The sequence below is a fragment of the Hyla sarda genome, unplaced genomic scaffold (genome assembly GCF_029499605.1).
Source record: "Hyla sarda isolate aHylSar1 unplaced genomic scaffold, aHylSar1.hap1 scaffold_1960, whole genome shotgun sequence".
Lineage (NCBI taxonomy): Eukaryota > Metazoa > Chordata > Amphibia > Anura > Hylidae > Hyla > Hyla sarda.
This window is the reverse complement of record NW_026608617.1, coordinates 50,564-59,705: the sequence shown is the minus strand read 5'-3', so window position 1 is coordinate 59,705 and position 9,142 is coordinate 50,564. Positions and strand designations below refer to the sequence as shown.

Genomic DNA, 9,142 nt, shown 5'->3' with positions numbered 1-9,142 from the left:
ATTTAAAAAGGCCCCGTGGGAGTGCAATGGGCCCCTGTCTTGCTGCTTAGCAATAATGGTATGGGTTTAGGTTCTGCTGTGTGTACTGGTGGTTGACTGCCCCCCAGCCCAGAGTGTGCATGGAAAATTGTCTGGCAGCCTCCCTGACAGCAAGCAGTGATAGTGCCCATGAAGGGGACCTTGTTGGGCCCGCCCCTTTCACGGTTATCGCTTCTCGGCCTTTTGGCTAAGATCAAGTGTAGTATCTGTTCTTATCAGTTTAATATCTGATACGTCCCCTATCTGGGGACCATATATTAAATGGATTTTTGAGAACGGGGGCCGATTTCGAAGCTTGCTTCCGTCGCCCTATGCATTGACCCGATATGGCAGTATCTTCGGGTACAGTGCACCACCCCCTTACAGGGTTAAAAAGAAAGATTCCTACTTTCATTGCTACCTGCTTGCTGGCTAGCCAGCTAGCCAGCCCTGTGGGCCTTGCTGCTGCTGCAGCCAAAAAACAAAAGGTGGTGCTGCTGCTGCTTCTGCTGCTTCTGCTTCTGCTTGTGTCTGGCCCCTGTTGGAGCGTCCAGGCACAGGACTTCTGCTGCTGCTGACTAAATGGCCTCCTTAATTGGATCATTTGAGTAGCCAGCACACCTGTGCAGGTAGGGCATGACATGATAGGCAGCTGCCTTGATAGCGGGTGGGTGCTGAATGTTCCTAATTGACAAAATAAGATTAATGCTTATGAAGAAATATAAAATCTCATCCCTTCCCCAATATCGCGCCACACCCCTACCCCTTAATTCCCTGGTTGAACGTGATGGACATATGTCTTTTTTCGACCGTACTAACTATGTAACTATGTAACATAACATGGGGGGGGGGGGGGGGGGGGGTCTCCTGGCTGTTCACACAGGTGTGTCATTGCTGTACATTGACCATGCATTGCTTCTGTGGTATTGCAAAGGCAAAGACAAATGCTTCCAGCCATCCATTGCACTAATGGATTGGTCATCAGCTGGCTGTCTATGTCCCGCATCAATATAGACCAAAGTACAGAGGGTTAGGCTATGCTATTGTGCACCTACCTGATGCATCAGAAGGTGCGAGGCCCTTGCTAAATTCTGTGCACAGACTTTGAGATCTATGCTTTAGACTGTATCTAAACCTGCTCCAACATGGACTGACATTCTGGCCTACTTTCAGCCGATGCGACTTGTCTGTCGCTGAACAGTCGCTTTTTATGTATTCAGCACCTATGTATAATGTTGTAAAAATGCTCTAGAAGCTAAAGTCGCAGAAATGTCACACATATTTGGCCTGCAACTTTCTGTGCGACAAATTCAGACAGGAAAAATCAGTATAAATCCTTAGAAAATTATCCCCCAGTGTCTCCATCTGCTGGCGGTATTGAATAAGCATTGCTGCACTGATGGGGTATGCATTAGACGAAACAAAAGAAGAAAAAGAAGAATAATACGCCCAGAAAAGAGGCGAAAAGGAGAAAAACGTAAAAAAACGTGAAAAAAAAGTAAGAGGAAGAGAAGGGAAAAAAAGGTGGAAATGGGTTTAAAAGTGATTTCGGCGGAGAAATATATATATATATATATATATATATATATATATATATATATGCGCACACACACACATAGATATAAACGTATTCTCCGTTGAGATATTGCAGCCGCTGCTGTGTCCAGGCCCAGGAGCCTTAGCACTATGCTGTGATGTCACTCAATACCACTGACATCACTAGGTGTAAACAACATCTCTCCTTTGCTGTGTATGTGACTATGGAGCTGTTTGGTGATGTCGTCTATTACGGCCTTCATAGAAGCAACAGGAGATTGTTGCATCCATCTTGAACCCTCAGAACTACAGTGCTATGATGTCACTCACTTCCACAGGCCTTGCAGAGTGTAAACAACAACAACCCAGCTTTGTTGTGTATGTAACCAAAGGGATTTGTGATGTCACCTAGAACCTTCACAGCAGCGACAGCTTTATGAGGAGCATCAGCACTGCTCTGCCTGAGCAGAACCATCACCGCCATAGGTTGTCAAATAACCCGGATTTAACCCACACAGGTAAGTCCAATGGGGTGCAGGCATGTCCTCTATGCTTACAGCTTCCCGTGGGTGTTGGTTTGATACCGTTTGGGGACAGCCAAGGAGGCATCTGCAGGCAACAAAGGTAGGTGTGTGCTTGTGTGTGTGTTTCCTATGCAGATCCTAAGCCCAGTGTCACATGCAAGTAGGAGGAGTAAGAAGGGTTCCTGGCAAATCCGGGTTATGGATTGCATTTAAAAAGGCCCCGTGGGAGTGCAATGGGCCCCTGTCTTGCTGCTTAGCAATAATGGTATGGGTTTAGGTTCTGCTGTGTGTACTGGTGGTTGACTGCCCCCCAGCCCAGAGTGTGCATGGAAAATTGTCTGGCAGCCTCCCTGACAGCAAGCAGTGATTGTGCCCATGAAGGGGACCTTGTTGGGCCCGCCCCTTTCACGGTTATCGCTTCTCGGCCTTTTGGCTAAGATCTTGTATCTTGTCAAGGGGCTCTGAGTTCGTCGAACCTTCGGCCTTGAGGCATCGGCGGTTTTTTTAGCCGTCTTAAGCCTCATGCTGCTATAGGAGGAGGACTTACAAAGAACGGGAAGGCGATCCCCCATGGCGACCCTTAGGTTTGCTGCGCATACTGAAACTCGGATTAAGAACACCTTCCGTATTGAAGTGGATGAGGAGAAAAAGGAGAAGATGACTTTGGAATTTTTTGTCAAGAGAATTATGCTGGATTTATTGCACATTCAGAGAGAAGATGTGTTTTGCCTAAAAGACCCAGGTAAAGGACTTTTCATTCTTACCTTGACTTCCGCATCTGCATGTGACCATATGTTTGAGAAAGTTCGGGAGCTTGCCTATGAGGAGGATATGAAAGGACTTGTTTTCATTGCTCTATATTCTAATGGCGATGTTCCACTGGTGGTTACTATGCACGATCCATACGTGGATATAAGAGACATTGTCTTATTTTTAAACCAATATTGTGCGGAAGTCAAATACTCTCATAAAATAATGAATGCAATGGACTTTTGGACTGGAAAGCATAAGTTTGCTGTTAAGTTCAGAGAAGATGTGAGAGGAATTGGAGGTCTGTGTCGCCCACCTGCAAATTTTTTAATTGGGCGTAAACGTGGCTATTTATTCTACCCTGGGATGCCGTATTATTGCAGGAAATGCCATGAATATGGTCATACACAAGAATCTTGCAAAGAGGAAGTGGTTATTTGCAAAAGATGTGGCCAAAAAGGCCACACCACTTTGGACTGTCAAAATGAGATTCTGTGTAATGTGTGTAAGCAGAAAGGACACGCTTTTAAGGATTGTCCTCAACGCTCCTGGGCCAATATTGTGGCTACGTCGGCTGGTCCCTCGATGAGGAAGAGCTCCATGGATGCTGTGCCTGTGCCTAAGACCCACACCCTGAAAGTGATGCCTGAGTCTTCTGCTACCGGAATTCCTGTGATACCTGCTGTGGCTCATGTCTCCAAAAGCATTGTGTCCCCGGGGAAGGTCGTGGGACCTGAGACAGAAGTGAGGGGTTCTCCTCTCATGGAAGTTGAGGGTCCTGGACCGCCCAGAAGGGATACAGAGGAGATGGATGTAGAAGAACGGCGAAAGAGGAAAAGCAGAGACCGGAAAGAGGAAAAGGGCCTTAACATCAAAAGGAGTGGTCGAGTTAGTGCGGACGAGGGGAACGTGGAGATTGTCTGCCAAAAGGTTATAACAGCATCCGACCCTGTTAATATTGAGGAATTTGTGTCACCACCTACAGATTGGGGTTCTTTGTCTGAGGATAATGAATGACCCAGGAGCTACCAAGTGTTAATATCTCCTCCTTCAATGTGAGGAGTTTGAAGAGCCCAGAGAGGAGGGCTACTTTATTTTCTTTCTTGTCTTCTTTGCCTACAGACATTTTATTTTTACAGGAATGTGCCATTGATTATGATATCAATTATTCATCTTTGAGATCTGAATGGACTCTTGGCCCGTCTGTGTGGTCAGGGGATAATGAGAGGAAAGTGACTGGTGTTGGCATACTGTTCAAGAGCAGTGAGTATAAAGTTACCTCCTTCACAGACATTGTACCCGGTAGAGCCCTGCTCGTTCATATTATTTATAATGACATGAATATGAGACTTTTAAATGTATATGCCTCTCCAGATAAGGATGAAAGATCTGATTTATTAGAGAAAATTCAGTTTTATTTACCGGGTTCATCCCCGCTTATCATCGCTGGTGATTTTAATTGTATAATGGCAGGAGAGGAGCGGGCTGGAGGATCTGAACAAAGGAAAGATAAGACTGAAAAACAACTAAAGGATTTTATAGTTGATTTTAATTTAAAAGATTTGTGGAGAACCTCTTTCCCTAATGACCCTGGGTATACCTGGGGGAATAGCCTTTATATGTCAAGGATTGATTATATTTTTGCTTCTGGATTTGCATTTTATGGGAATATGCAATTGACTTCTACCTTTTTTTCAGATCATAAGATTTTATCTGCTACATGTAAGTTTGATGGGGTTTGCAGAGCCAAAGGAGTCTGGCGTCTGAATGTCTCTTTGCTTGAAGATGAAGAAATTAAATGTAATTTTATCTATCTTTTTAAAAAATTGCAGAACTCAAGGACTAATTTTAATTCTCTTTTAGCATGGTGGGAATTCTGCAAGGTAAAATTTAAAGAGTATTTTATTAAGATGGGTGTTAAAAAAACAAAAGAGAAATTGAAATGGTATAGAGATCTTAACACAAAACTACAAACCTATTATCAACTCAAAGAGCTGGGTGTATATGTAGACGATCTGATTTTAAGTGTTAAAAGTGATATTCAGAAGGCTATAACTAACAAAGGGAAAGAAATAATTTTTAACTCCAAAGTTGAATGTAAAGAGAAGGATGAAAAGTGTACAAGATTCTTTTTTAAAAAGGTAATGGAAACAAAAAAGTTAATGATTAACATTGAGGATGAAACTACTAATGTAGGAATGTTATCCAAAGCTAAATCCTTTTATCAAGATCTGTTTAATGAGAAACCCATTGATATATCTGCTGCTAATTTTCTCCTAAGCACTTTAGATTGTGGTTTAAGTAAGGAGGACCAAGATGCACTTTGCACAGAAGTAAGATGCCAAGAATTAGAAATTGCTGCTAAAAGTTTATCCACAGGTAAAACACCAGGTTCTGATGGACTTCCTGTAGAGTTTTATAAAACCTTTTGGGAAATTTTTAAAGATGATTTGCTTAATATTTTTAAGGAGGCTTTTAATTCTGATGTTCTACCTTTATCTTGGAGGAGTGGTATAGTGTCTCTGATCCCCAAAAAGGGGGATAGGAACAGCTTAGAAAATTGGAGACCAATTACGCTTCTTAATGTTGATTATAAGATTATGTCAAAAATTTTTGTTAACAGAATGAAGCCATTTTTGCACAAGGTCATCCATGTGGATCAGGTATGTGGTGTCCCAGGAAGGAGTGTAGCTGAACCTTTAAATGCTATTAGGGACGTCATATGGTATCAGCAAGAGCGGAATCAAAATATAGCCATTCTATCTCTAGATTTTCATAAAGCGTTCGATAGAGTATCACATTGTTTTTTATGGATGGTTTTACAACGCATGGGTTTTCCTAACATACTTATTAAGCAAATTGCTCTCTTATATAAAGGTTCTTTTAGCAGGATTTTAATAAATGGTTTCCTTACAGATTTTATTAATTTATCATCAGGGGTAAAGCAAGGCTGCCCTCTGTCTCCTATACTGTTTATATGTGCAATAGAACCTCTGTTAAACTTAATAAGGAATGATAAAATAATAAAAGGAGTGCCAGTTCCTGGAGGTAATAATGCCACCCTTAAAGTGTGTGGCTATATGGATGATATTAATGTTTTTTGTGAAAGTGCCTTCTCTTTACAAAGAGTTGTTGATGTTACTGATTTCTTTTGTAAAGCTTCTGCTTTTAAACTTAATTTATCTAAATGTGACTGTTTTTATATAGGTAAATGGGAAAACGTGCAAATACCAAACCTAAAATTACAGTCAGAAAAAATAAAAATCCTTGGAGTCATCTTTGATAAAAATAACAATGGTGAGGAAAGTTGGCTAATGGTAAAAGAAAAGGTAAAGAAGAAAGTAGACTTTTGGTCCCTTAGGAAATTATCTTTAGAAGGTAAAATTTTGGTGATTAAGGCTATGCTAATACCCATTATGCTCTATTTAAATATGATTTATCCTCCTAATGAACTTATGTCTAGGCAACTTCAGAGGATTCTCTTTGAGTTTCTATGGAGTTCTAAAGCAGAAAAATTAAAAAGAGATATTATGTATAAGTCACAAAAAAATGGAGGAAAACAGGTTCCCTGTATTAGAAAATTTTTATACTTAAGGTTTTTTAGTTGGTGTTTTAGGGGACTTTTTATGAAAAGTGTATGGTCCTGTTTTTTAAAGTACTCTGCGGGACATATTTTTAGAAGAAGAAAATGGGTGTTTTTATCATTATCTTCTCCTGTACTTTTAACTCCGCCTAAACATTATGCCATCTTAGAAAAAATTATACGTATGTATAACCTTAAAGACTTTGACTTGTTAACCTTGAGGGATGCTCGCAAGATAGAAGTACAGTTAAATTTGCAAGAAGAAATATGTATGGTCTCTAATTTTTCTTATAATAGGTGTGTACAAATATGGAAAAAGGTAAACGAGCCATATCTTTTTAATGAGCACAAGGATTTAGCATGGATGATTATCCATGAGTGTCTTCCGGTAAGATTTTTCCAATATAGAAGAGGTCTAAATGCTGTATGTGTCTGTCCCCGGGAAAATTGCAATATAGATGAAACTGTTTTGCACCTTTTCTGGAATTGTTATTTTGCACAAAAGGTTTTTAGACTAATTGGTTCTTTATTGAAATTCCTAACAGGTCTAAAAGTTTTAAATCATGAAGTTGTTTTATATGGCAAAAGTGATGGAGTTACGAAAGAAAAAGAGAGAATTTTGTGGATTTTTATCAACTGTACAAAAAATGTATTATGGAAAGTTCGTAATATCCTTGTCTTCAAAAGAGATTTTATTTGTGAAAAAGAATGTTTGAAGATGATATACAGTGAAGTTTACTTGTACTATTTAATTGATAAAAAGAGATTTGGGCAGAAAAAAGCATTAGCTATGTGGAATTTACATTTATGGAAAACAGTATTTGAAGTATTGTAAAAATTTTCTTGTGATGTATTTAAGTTTTTGAGTTTTTTCAATAAAAATGTAAAAAAAAAAAAAATCTGTTCTTATCAGTTTAATATCTGATACGTCCCCTATCTGGGGACCATATATTAAATGGATTTTTGAGAACGGGGGCCGATTTCGAAGCTTGCTTCCGTCGCCCTATGCATTGACCCGATATGGCAGTATCTTCGGGTACAGTGCACCACCCCCTTACAGGGTTAAAAAGAAAGATTCCTACTTTCATTGCTACCTGCTTGCTGGCTAGCCAGCTAGCCAGCCCTGTGGGCCTTGCTGCTGCTGCAGCCAAAAAACAAAAGGTGGTGCTGCTGCTGCTTCTGCTGCTTCTGCTTCTGCTTGTGTCTGGCCCCTGTTGGAGCGTCCAGGCACAGGACTTCTGCTGCTGCTGACTAAATGGCCTCCTTAATTGGATCATTTGAGTAGCCAGCACACCTGTGCAGGTAGGGCATGACATGATAGGCAGCTGCCTTGATAGCGGGTGGGTGCTGAATGTTCCTAATTGACAAAATAAGATTAATGCTTATGAAGAAATATAAAATCTCATCCCTTCCCCAATATCGCGCCACACCCCTACCCCTTAATTCCCTGGTTGAACGTGATGGACATATGTCTTTTTTCGACCGTACTAACTATGTAACTATGTAACATAACATGGGGGGGGGGGGGGGGTCTCCTGGCTGTTCACACAGGTGTGTCATTGCTGTACATTGACCATGCATTGCTTCTGTGGTATTGCAAAGGCAAAGACAAATGCTTCCAGCCATCCATTGCACTAATGGATTGGTCATCAGCTGGCTGTCTATGTCCCGCATCAATATAGACCAAAGTACAGAGGGTTAGGCTATGCTATTGTGCACCTACCTGATGCATCAGAAGGTGCGAGGCCCTTGCTAAATTCTGTGCACAGACTTTGAGATCTATGCTTTAGACTGTATCTAAACCTGCTCCAACATGGACTGACATTCTGGCCTACTTTCAGCCGATGCGACTTGTCTGTCGCTGAACAGTCGCTTTTTATGTATTCAGCACCTATGTATAATGTTGTAAAAATGCTCTAGAAGCTAAAGTCGCAGAAATGTCACACATATTTGGCCTGCAACTTTCTGTGCGACAAATTCAGACAGGAAAAATCAGTATAAATCCTTAGAAAATTATCCCCCAGTGTCTCCATCTGCTGGCGGTATTGAATAAGCATTGCTGCACTGATGGGGTATGCATTAGACGAAAAAAAAGAAGAAAAAGAAGAATAATACGCCCAGAAAAGAGGCGAAAAGGAGAAAAACGTAAAAAAACGTGAAAAAAAAGTAAGAGGAAGAGAAGGGAAAAAAAGGTGGAAATGGGTTTAAAAGTGATTTCGGCGGAGAAATATATATATATATATATATATATATATATATATATATATATATGCGCACACACACACATAGATATAAACATATTCTCCGTTGAGATATTGCAGCCGCTGCTGTGTCCAGGCCCAGGAGCCTTAGCACTGTGCTGTGATGTCACTCAATACCACTGACATCACTAGGTGTAAACAACATCTCTCCTTTGCTGTGTATGTGACTATGGAGCTGTTTGGTGATGTCGTCTATTACGGCCTTCATAGAAGCAACAGGAGATTGTTGCATCCATCTTGAACCCTCAGAACTACAGTGCTATGATGTCACTCACTTCCACAGGCCTTGCAGAGTGTAAACAACAACAACCCAGCTTTGTTGTGTATGTAACCAAAGGGATTTGTGATGTCACCTAGAACCTTCACAGCAGCGACAGCTTTATGAGGAGCATCAGCACTGCTCTGCCTGAGCAGAACCATCACCGCCATAGGTTGTCAAATAACCCGGATTTAACCCACACAGGTAAGTC

The 9,142-nt window shown here is 40.9% G+C and overlaps 2 non-coding genes across 2 annotated transcripts; both read left to right on the top strand.

Annotated features, from left to right (window-relative positions):
- Positions 1-206: 206 nt before the first annotated feature.
- Positions 207-397, top strand: LOC130316804 (U2 spliceosomal RNA). Its single transcript, XR_008864029.1, has one exon. It is a non-coding gene; the product is annotated as a U2 spliceosomal RNA (small nuclear RNA).
- A 6,877-nt stretch (positions 398-7,274) lies between these two features.
- On the top strand, positions 7,275-7,463 carry LOC130316809 (U2 spliceosomal RNA). The gene has a single exon (XR_008864032.1). It is a non-coding gene; the product is annotated as a U2 spliceosomal RNA (small nuclear RNA).
- Positions 7,464-9,142: the final 1,679 nt, after the last annotated feature.